General features: G+C 40.9%; 1 protein-coding gene across 2 annotated transcripts in view; it reads right to left on the reverse strand.

Annotated features, from left to right (window-relative positions):
• Positions 1-12026, reverse strand: part of AGBL1 (AGBL carboxypeptidase 1) — a 304599-nt gene that overhangs the window by 197520 nt on the left and 95053 nt on the right. The window lies entirely within an intron of this gene.

Consider the following 12026-nt stretch of genomic DNA (forward strand, 5'->3'; position numbering starts at 1 on the left):
GAAAGGAAAAATGTTCTTTTTTTTTTTTTTCCTCACAAGTTGCTACAAAGCACAGAAAAAAGTACTCATAAGTAAAGGAGTCAGGCTGCAAAACAGCCTTGGCAGTCCCAGAACGAACAGAAGTGGAACATGTGATGTCCTTCCTCACCACTCCATGGATCATTGCAAAAGTGGGAGTTTTCACACGAGAAGTTTTTGTTCTTTATTTCATGGTTTCCTAAGTGATATTCAATTTATTTAAAAAAAAAAAATCTTCTCCAAAAGGTTCTTTTAGGCAAATAATTTAACAGCATGAGTGCTGGCTGCTAATCAGTTTGAATTTCTGACACATAGTACACACATTAGCTTTATGAAGCTGATACTGCAACGTTTCCTCAACTCCAGTGCCTTCCTGCATTTTCACCCCAACATTTCCCCAGCAGAAATTTGAACTTTTCTAATTGATGCTGCCACAGAATCCTTCCATTGTAGCTCAGCCACTCTTTACAGCCTGTACAATCCACAGCATGAGCTCCTCTCTTACTTGCTATAAGAAGCACTCATATCGAAAGCATTACATTTCAGAGCATTCACTACCACTTCATCTTCTGCTCTGTAAACCATCAGAACGCTTTTAAAAGAAACACTTTTATTTAAATAAAAGAAAATCCCTGTAAATCATGGTCGTGACAGACTAATGGCTAGCATTGCAAAGATGATTTATCTTCCTGCTCTAACAAAGCTTCTTATGCTAATACCTTGTTTTCAAAATATGAAGAGACTTCTGACTGATGTTTTCTAACTGCAAGAGTATACAGGTGATGAAAAACACATCAGAAAAAATAACCTTCACCTGCCATCTAACATCCCCATCAGCTCTCAAAAATCAAAAGATCTCCTTAAATTATTTTTGGTTTCCGTATTATTTAGTATGCTTCCTTCATGGATGAAGAAACCAACTATTCAGTCTCACTGCCTGTTTGTAATCCAAATTCATTTTAGAGTTTGCATGCATTAGCTGCATGCTTTAATTTGATTTATTTTATTTGATTTCTGTCTATTAAATTAGATTTGAGGCAGGTTAGGTGGCCTCACGGGGAGCATCTTACCAGCACTACCCGTCATGTGAACAGCAATTATTTTATGTGGGCTGAGCCTAATTTCAAGTTACATCTTGATAGGCTGACAAATAAGGTCATGGTATCTGCATTGCAAGTGATATCCCAACTAGTGGGAAAGACCTTTGACAAGCTAGAAGGTGGGTCCTGGGAGTGTTCTGATTAAAAGGGTATGAAATTAAGCAGCAAGTCATTGCTTATGAGCAGGAGCATTGTTTCAAGTCTATCTACAGGCATTCTGCATAGCTTGCAGGCCCATCACCTGTGTCAGCACAGAGACTATAAGCATGTCACTACATTTTTATTGCTCATTCACGGTTAGTGCTAAACATGGGAAGAATAGGGATAGCAGGGGCACCACAGCCACCGAGACCCCAGAGTCCTTCATCTGTCTCTTGCTTATTCTTTCGCCTCTGGCCAGTTGCTCTTTGTGAAGAACAATTCCTCTGTGTTGAGTTGTGCCTCATGGTGACCCTCTAGCTGTTGTTTTTGTGCCCTTTCAAAATGTTTGACAAAACTGTCACAGAAGGAGTTGGCATCTGGAAGCTGTGACAGACACGATATGACCCGATTCATAAAACGTAACTAAACAGCTTGGGCTGCCAGAGGCCAGGATTTACAGGACTGTGTTTCAAGAACGGCCTTCAACGCCTGTTCTACTAAATGCACTTTCCTACTCTGCCGCGATACAAATTCCCAAGCTGTGTTAGGGTGACCTGCAACACTATGAAGTGACAAAGCAGCTGAGACACTAATCTTGTTAAAGCCTACCCTGTCCACTGCTGGTCAGGAAGGGGAAGGAATGACCTCGGCTTTGGCTGCAGCTTTTACACCAGGCTATAGGGGCAGGGAGCACTACAAAAACTAAGACAACATCATTTTTCAGAAATACCTCCAGCACAGAAAGCACAAAGGAAAAATCAAGTCACAGATAGTTTCTGTTGTGTTATCCACTACAGCCTCATTTTTACCATAAAAACCTCTCTGCATTTTTATTTCTGGCAGATGCAGCCTGACCCACAACGTATTTAAAAACTTCCTGCCCTCCTATCCATCTACCTCTTTTCTTCATCTCCACTTCAATCACTACTTACAGTCTTCTGTTAGGTGCTCGCCATGGCACCTAAACATCCTTTGGGAGACCTGTGAAAGTCACTCTGATGCCAACAATAATAAATTCCCTCTCACTCATCTTCTCTTGAAACACTTCACAGACTGAAGATTACATGTTTCAAGTGTGTTCCAAGAAAGCAGGGATTTACAGAAGAATCAAGTAAGTTGCCCAAGGATAAAATACAAATCAGTCAGAGTTGGAAGCTCAACATCTGTTTTCCAAGCCCCAGTCATGAAGCATCCAGTGCCATCCACATTCACCCGAGAAGTGAATTTCTACATAATCCATTACTTCAAAGCACTTCCTCCTCTTTTCATTAGCCATGAAAATGAATTGAATCCTGCACTTAAACATCACCAGTAGAGTCCCCTCTCAGTTATGTTAATTGTCCTATACCATGATGCTACAACACAGCTGTCATTTTCATTCTGAAACCCACCCACCCTTCCTAAAGTTAGCACAAACACACACATTTGCAGAGTGCTATGATTTTCCTGCATCCATCATTATTATGTCATGCTTTCAGACTTGGGGAGAAAGTGAAAGATGATATGAAAGCGGTAAGAGAAGAATGAGGAAAGGAAATGGGATGTTTTAGTAGGTCTCTCAGGTTTTTCTGAAAAATAACAATTAAAAAAATAGAGACGCCTAGAACATTTGGGAGACTCAGAAGAAAACTCCCTAATGCTGTCTAATGTTTTCCCAGAGTCATCTACAAGTCCTTCCTTAGCTGTGGGTCAAGACATACCTCCAATCCCATTCTGACTTCTATATTCACTCATAATTATCACCTCTGCCCCCATCATGTTTTAATAAAATTTTCAGCCTATTTTATTTAACCTCATCTATTTCAAAGACAAAGAAGCAGCACCCAGGCTAAGAAAGAAAATCTTCAAAACAGTTCATTAAACAAATTCAATGAAGAAAGAAGAGAAAAAGCTTGTAACAAAAATTACAAAGTGGCAAGGAAAATTACATTTTTTTTCCCCACAGCTAAGTAGCACGACAATTGCAATTGATAGAGCAAATTAAATTCTAAATGCGCTGGTGATTTGATAGATATCATTTTCTGAGTGTTACTGAAAAAATGCCTTCTTTGGGAAACAGAGTTAAGATCTGGAACAAGTCCTGTTGGTTCTGGGGCCTGATTTGATTATGCAAAGCTCATTAACATTAAGTTAAGATGGAGCAGGAAGAAAAGGCATGGAAGTTCTCTAAGATGCCATATGCCTTAAGAAAAACCATCCTGACAAAACTAGAAAAGCAGTTCATTAGGAGGCCTGTTTACAGATATAATGGGTAGCTGGTGACTTCAAAATGCAACTTTGCCCCCCCCAAGACAGAAGAGATACACTGACTAGTACTGTTCCTTCTGCTACCTAAGTCTGCAAAATCACACATCAAAATGAAGTAGGGGAAATCAGAGAAAAACCCAAGTGACCTCAAATGAAAAGGACTCAATGCACCTATTTTTCTGTCAGCTAGAAACCAATATCCAACAGCTACATAATAAATGCCCTGGAATAATACAGAAGTCCAAGTTTAGCTCTATGAACACTGGTGCACTTTGCAGCATCTACCATGTCACTCGTCAACTAGTTGATCTTATCAGCACATTTGCAGTCTGAACATAACAGCTGTCTCCACTTGTTTATTAGCAATTTCTATTTCTGCATTAGAAACAGGTGGGCAAGCTCAGAGCACTAACAAGTTTCTCTTTGATGTAGAGATGGACAAATCCTCTCATTAACAGAACAGCATTTTAAAAATCATTATGGGGTATTTTTAGTCTTATTTCATTTTAGCATTGCTGTATAATTGCAGCCCATTAATCACAAATACTTGTTTCTAGAATCTGTCAGTTATAAGCAACAAGAAGTGTCAGCCTGTGGTGTCTGCAAACTACTCGTTTCAATATATTGCTGTACTTATTTTACTGGTATAAGATTGGCTGCATCAGTCACATAGCAATGGATCCTGTTCTCCGATTAGAGAAATTAAAGTCAGTTAAACAGGTCAGGCAGAAATCTGCATAGACCCTCCCAGCAAAATCAACTTACAGGTGGGAATTAGAAATAGCAGGTGTTCAGAATTACAGATACCAAATCAGGAGAAAAAGAGTGTATTGTGAGAATGCCTCCTCACTCACTAATGCTCTCACATAGATTAATATTAGGATCAGCACAGGGAAATAACATTTGCTACGTTTCACATGAGTGTAGACCCCCTCACATAGATGCAGGCAGAGTAGCTGAACAAACTATCTGCTTGCAGCTCTGGCAAACATGCAGTAAACCTGTTCCATACAATCCAAACAACTCTGATCGTTTGTAATACATGACTAGCTAGAGGTCAGCCTTTATCAGACAAAAATGCGCAGCTTGGAACATTAAATCCAGAAATCGGACCGTTGTTTTCCAGAAAGTTTTCAAAGCCTTGAGGTATCAGGCAAATTACTTTTTCTATTTTAAAGTGAGCCACAATAGACAGTCTCTCCAAACCAGTCAGCCAAGATGTAAAAGCACCAAGAAACTTCCCAATTTAGAAAGATAAAGGTGAAAACAATGTGAAAGTTATAATGCCACCCACACTGTTTCCCAACAGCCTGTTAGTTCCGTGTATTAAGCAAGGGCTTGCTTGTGCAGAGCAGAAGCCTATTGTTAGAGTGAGAAATGCAAGATTCACAGGCTCATGAAAAAAACACCTAAGCTGAGCAGGCTTCCCTGTTAGCAGGATGCACTCTGGTTTCTGTCACAGCCTAGCAATTCTTTAACAGAACCTGTGCAAGACTTGACCATCTTCCCCTAAACTGTCCCCAAGTTGAGTTCCCAAACTAAAAGCAGTGGTTTGCTAGAGGAGTGGCAGAGCCCACTTTCTGCCCGCTCTGCCCAATCTTGCTATCCAGTACAAGTCAAAAAATAGTTAGTCCCCATGAGATCGTCAGGCATCAGAAAACAATGTGTATCTAGCTTAATCTGTGTATCAGCACAGTCTTTCTGTTCCAGAAAGGAAAAGATACTGAACTGGCAACAAAAACTGCTCTCTGTGACAGCAAGTGCAATTGTTTGGGTCTGACAGCAGCTGGTACACATGCTATTCTCTGTGAGCTTTCCAGCTACGGATTACTCTTTCACAAGGCCAACCTGCCATCTGTCCTGCCCTGACTCCCTGACCGCAGCTTGCCTAGTAGTTATCAATGAGGAGGTACAACCAAACAGAAAAGAGAGCAACTGGTCACTGGGACAGCCCAACAGCTCATCTCCTCTTCTTAGAGGGCTTCTTAACTGCCTTACAGAGAGCAGACAGGGCAGAGAAGACAGGAAAAATTTAAAAAAAAAAAAAAGACACACAAGCAAACAAACAACACCTCTATTGTTACAAAACTCCACTTTCTTACCTTACAGCAGGTTTCTAACCTAGGGGCCGTGGGGGCCGCCTTAATGGCCTTTTATTCAAGGAGCAAGGCTGATCCACAGACTGCCACACCATCCACAACTTCAGCTCTACGAACCAGAAGCAACTGATTTAACACAGGCATTGAGGGGCAAACCCAACTAACTTCAAGCCAACCCACTTTATACCCTGCATCAGCAGGTCCTCCAGACCTTGTAATTTGTGAAAAACAGTAACCTGTGCAGTAAGACACATGACCAATTGGGCAATATTGTGACCAGCTGGAAGAAACCCCTTCCTGACCTCTGCTTTTACCTTGAGGCACAAGCATTAACTCTTCATCCCTTAGTAAGCATATTGCTCATAACGATATTCAGTCTGCGCAGTCGATCTGACCCTAAAATTATGTCCTACCTCACAAAGCCCATCTCTGTCACATTGAGAACAGATTTAACTCAATTCAAATGCTTCTCTGGCTAATTTATACAGTACCACATTGACCTTTTAGCGTATGCCCCACGGGACCATGTGTGACTGGAATTTATGGCCAGGCATGGGAAATGTGCAGCTCACTGAAATACAGGGGGTTTTTTCATGCCATGATTTGAAGTTGATAACAGAAAACTAGTAGCAGTTCAATGCTTGTTCACCATTTGAAGGAGTAAAAGCTGCCTGGGGGCTCTGCCAGGCTGTATTTCAATACCTCTACCAGATACACAGATTGGCCATTGGAAGCACAGTATCTGCAGGTTTTTCCCAAATTGTTTCCACCTAAGAGAGAAAAGACAAATTTTTTTTCCCTTTCTGTTAAAGCAAGAATTTGGGCAACCTATGACTCCTACAGAAGCTTGTAGCTCTACTACAATGAGGTCAGGACACTGGGGTGTTGTGAGACAGGCGTGTTCCAAGCAGCTGGCTATAGATTTCCAAAGCCATATAAGAAATACATATGACCAAACCATTTTCAGTTTCATTCATAATTTTCAATGCCTTATAACAAAAATACAAGTAGTACCATGCTCCTGTGAGAAGGTGCTTCTGAGGCACTTGACAAACCAATCACAAATGAAAATAATTATGACTAAGATATGTGCTGGTTTAGATTTTCAAGATGTTTAATTCGTTAGTGTATCGGAACAGGCTCTAATATTCTGGAAGACTGGAGCATAGCCAGTGCTAAGCACTACTCATGTTCTAGCCCAAGTCCATACCAACCAAGACAACATTGCTTACTTACATTCCAGAAAATGCTGTTGTTAATCAGAATACTTCTTCTCTGGAAAGGACATGCAAAAATTACAAGTCTCTCAAGACAAAGATAAGACTCTTATAATTCGAAGAAGGAAAAGTAACAGAACAAATGCTGAAGAAACAGCATAAAACTCTGTAGTACTATCCCCTAAGAGGAGGGCTTAGAACAAATCTCCAAATTTCAGAAGGAAGATTATTTAACAAAAAAATGCAGAAAACTACAAGTGAATGAAGAGCAACCACTGCAGTACAAATTATCTCGCTTCAGATGGCTGTTCTGCCAGCATGCTGCACAAGGCAAAGGGTGGGAGAGAAAGAGACATTACCCTAACATTTACTTTCTCCCTTTGCAAAAAACATTGTGGTTGCCTATGCTTCAAGGCCCATTTGTAACATTCTTGTTCGGTGTTTTCTGTGCATTGCTTGCTGCCTTGACTAATTAGATTCAATATATTAATACTCATTTTGCCAAACTGACAGAAGGCTGACCATAGTGTCAAACCTGTGCTGGCTGAGTCAGTTCCACCAAATGCTAGGATTCAAAGAGCAGTTGATACATCATGAAAAATACTGGCCTCGGTCTGCAGACAGCCTTGTGTCTGTCTCACAAATTTCATGTTCCATTCAACCAGCTCCCACCTTTATGGCAGTAGCCTGGATACTCAAACAGGAACATAGTTTTGCAGGGATTTGTCTGCTCTTTTTGCAATGGGCTGCCACATGCTTGTGACTGGGATACCAGAAAGAAAAGAGAGAAGAGATGTTTGAAATTGAAAGACAATCTTGAGAAATTTAGAGTACACACCATCAGCGTTGCATATCTGGAGATCATTGCTTTGGCTTCAGATGCTCGATAAACTGCCTATTCAAGTGGAAAAAAATAATTGTATTCTCAATTCTGTAATTATTTAGCACCGTAGAATACGTGATTATATTATTCAGCCTTTCTTCACTACTGCATTAAAACAGCATCTCAGTTTTCACAACAGCTGACTCTTCCTGTCACCAGAAACAAAGTGTTTGGTACAAAGCAAGAGAGGAACTGGCACCTCTGCCTGGTACCCCTGCAGATTAGGAGCAAATCTTCAATTCAGGGGAATAAACAGATACAAAACTCACTACTGCAGATGCAAGAATAAAGCAAAACATTTTTTCTTCTCCACAGTTTGCTATAATCATCATCTCATTCAATTTCTATACACACTAAAACCTGTTCACTTTTAACTATAATCACAAAAAAGGAGTAGAGCTAGAGAAGAGATGAAAGGAAAAAGCAGAACAGGTTCTGTAAATGGAGTATTTTAAGGAAACGTAATGTTAGTGGACTTTTTCTGCATAAGATTGCAATTTGGACCACGTTAAGTACCTGGATAGCTAGAAAAACAATCTGAGACAACAGCCTCTGTTCACATTCAGTGGAAATGCAGTCTAATATGGGGGCCACATGAGGAGCAGAGGCTTTCTTCAGTTCTCGGTTTCTCTCCTGAGACTTTCATCAATAGCACCAACGGTTCTTTCTTCTTGTATGACACTTGCAGTGTAGAAATGCCATTAGAAAAGCCTGTCGGTCCTTTCACAGAAACCACTCAGCATCCAGACAAACATGGGGAACTGGCTTGGTCTATATTTGGCATACAAATGTGACCTAAGGGTTCAGCAACATTGGCCATACTGTGTGCATGTGTGCTGGAGGAGGTATAGCACGCAGTGACACTAGAGCAACAGATGCGCTTGCTGTTGTGAACTGTTTCCAACCAGCACAATGCCAGGTTAGCACTCCAGCTGAGTTGCTACAGGCAGTTCTGCCTGCTTGAAAGATCATTACCAATCAAAGCAGGTCATTCTACCTCCCTATTTCAACATTATTAGATGAGAGCTTCTTTTAAAGAGTGCATTTTCCTTTGGGGCAGACTAACTCCAATAAGGCGTTGATCTAATTTGATCCTTGTTTCACTAGGAGATATGTCATCTCCAGCTTTGAAAAAGTTATTCAAGAGAAGAGAGCTTGAGCCTTTCATAATTAACATGCAACACTGGTTGCCACGCAGGCAGCAGGCACAGTTATAATAACTTGGAGTCAATAATTCATAAACTATAATGCATTATTAATCAATTATTGAGGCCTGAATTACATTTAATGAGATTAAGCTGATTGGAGCACTAAGCTGTTTGAATCATATTGATTTAATCAATGTGCTTAATTAAACTGTGTACATTTTCCACATGATCATTATTTCCCAGTATCCTGTATAAGCGGCCTCTGCAATTCACATCCTCTGCTGCTCTTTGCTCAGGAATTGCTCTTTGCTGCAAGTTATATTTAAAGGTAAAGGGCTTGTTTCTTTCCGAGAAAATATCAAAGTTGCAAAACAACCATCTAAATAGCTTATACAAGCAAATTGAGAAATGTTAGAATATTTCTCCCAGCAACTATGTCTTTTTGATTCTGTAGGCTTAATATGAGACCAAGTAAACACGCCTCATTAGTCTCACTTTATCCCTCATTCTAGTTCTAGGAGCATCTGCAGATTCGAAGGGCACAAGCATCGTGCCATACCTATCCCAAAAATGTTACTGTTTCCATCTTTAGAAATATGCTTAGACTCAGACAGAAAACATGTTTCAACTCCCCCCAAAACTACATTTAAGATAAGCAGGTGTCATTATCTCTTTATGTTAATATTCACGATGGTTTCCCCAGCCTTGCATAAAGAGGACATGTGATAACAGAAGAGCAACTCAAAGTGACAGCTATTACAGATGTAAATCCATTTGCTAGTGTAATATTTTGTTTAATTCCCCTCACCACTGCTGCTAATTCACTGGGACATTTAGGTTTAACTTTAAATGGCACGATTCAGCTCTATAATGCTACACACTGCTAAAAGGACACTCACAAGGGGGTGTCGACTGGGGGAAATGCTCATAATCAGTATTGTTAATGGGAATCACAACAGTACAACCAGCCACGAAGAAAGCTTTGCAATTACTTTCTTTGTGAAACCATAAACAATGACTGTCCCACCCCACTCAGCAGAGTGACACTGTTCTCAGTGGATGCAGGACTAACCCCCACTGCAATATATGATGCTCATGTCCTTCAGGTGAGAGCGCAGCAATGCTGGCGGTGATCAGCTGAAGCAGTGCACTGCTGTACCACCCTAGACCCATTAAAATCTTCATTCGTGTAAGGAATTCCCTTGGGACTCTTTCCATTATTTCTCTCTGCAAGTGCTGACCAGAATGGCACCCACTCTATATCGCTTCAGAGATGTCCTCCCCTTTCCCTTCTCTAACTAAAGGAGAGAGCTAACCCACCCCAACTCAGTGCACAGCCAGGAAACGCCTCCTGAGGAATGCTCATATGGCATGTTCAAAACAGCACAGTGCAAACTGTCTTTCTCTGATCAGTCATTTTGCATTTGGTGGTTTTAATTCCATCACTCTGTTAATATTAGTGGCATAGTGGTGTCCTCTACTTCCTTAACTAGAAGACAAATTTATCATCGCCTGTGTATGAGTGTTTAGATCTTTCACTTACACTTCTTTGAAGAGTTTATCTGTCCATTTGCTCTGCCGCTTACAACAGTATCCTACGGCTTGCAGGGTCTAGTCAGCTGTCTGCCAGGGACTTTAGAAGAACACAGTTACATACTGCACATTTGCATCCATAACACTGTGAATTAAGGGTTTGCAAACTATTACTGAATGCACATGCATGCTGTTAACACTGCCTTTGCTGGGCTGTGTGTGGCAAACCCAAGAAAATCAGAGCTCTGCAAGCACCTATTAATTTCACTGAGTAGGGAGTTGGCACCAAGATCAGAAGCTTTATCATTCTCACTGCTTCTGTGTTCATTTGAGAATGCCCTGAAAGATGTTGGGAATTGCTCTCCCTTCAAAAGTTCCTTTAACTCTCATCAGGCAATGTCTAAGGCTAGACCTAACATAGCCAGGAACAAGGTCAGCAAAGAGTAAATGCCTGCCCAACCATTCTTTCTTCTCCACTCCCCAACTTCTTTCCTTTTCAAAGGCTCACATGCGATGATTCAATATCCAAGGCAGGCGTAATGTGCAGGCTCACCACACATGCAAGCTTGCAGAAAACTCTCATCTTTTTTTTTTTTTTTTTTTTTTTTTTTTGGACAGGGGAGGAGTTAAATAATTCTGAGAAGAGCTACAGTCTTCTGAGGAAAAGCTTTGTACATAATATAGAAGGTCAAATCTGCAGGGTCTAACTCTTTGTAAGAGGGAATAAGGAGGAAAAGAGGAACATGGTAAAGACAGATAAGAGAGGAGATAAAAACCAGTCCCTTTGTCTCATCATTGGTGCCTCCCACACACAGTCAGAATGGGAAACTAATGGCTTTATCACAAGACTACGGGGGTTATTGCAGTTAGAATGAGTACTTGCTGGATGCTCAGTCTTCATATTATGGTGGGAAGGGCAAGTTTAAAATAAAACAACAACAACAAAAAAAAAAAAAAACAAGAGAGACCCTACCAGTTTATTTGTACTAGTCTATGGAGCTGCAAAGCTCAGCAGGGACTGACCAGCCTCAGACTTTGTTGCAGTCTTCAGGCACCCACGGACATTGATCAAGTGTGAATGGAAGTTTGTAACTGAGCTGTTGCATGACTGAGATGCAAAGCATAGGGAGCCAAAGAGCTCCTGGCTCACTTCTTCCTTTCTTCATATCAGTTTCAGAACTGAGCATTTAATAAAAATTATTCAGTACACCGGCATCATATAAAGGGGAGGTAGAAAGAGAGGAAGGAGAAAGGAGCCTAAAGTGAATATCAAAGTCTCACATAAACAAGGCATAATGAAGGAAAACAGCAGCCCATTTTTCTTCCCTTCAGCATGCAGTGAATGTGCAGTGCCTGAGAGCATGCATGGCTTGTGCTTCCTATTAACAAGGCGCACATTAATAAATTTAACTCAGACAAATTTAACCATCCTAGGGCCACATTAATCAAAAGCCTGACAAGACCAATCTGAAAGAGTTGAGCAAGGAAAATAAAGCACAGCTGACACAGAGGATGCCATGCCCTTATTGTCCCTGGGCCGCTCCCACTCTGTCAGCACCTCCAGTATGGCAATAACTCCTTCCCACCACACTCCTACTGGGCTGATCACGCTGTTCTCCCAACACTCCTCACCCACCCAA

The sequence above is a fragment of the Aquila chrysaetos genome, chromosome 5 (genome assembly GCF_900496995.4).
Source record: "Aquila chrysaetos chrysaetos chromosome 5, bAquChr1.4, whole genome shotgun sequence".
NCBI classification, from domain to species: Eukaryota; Metazoa; Chordata; class Aves; order Accipitriformes; family Accipitridae; genus Aquila; species Aquila chrysaetos.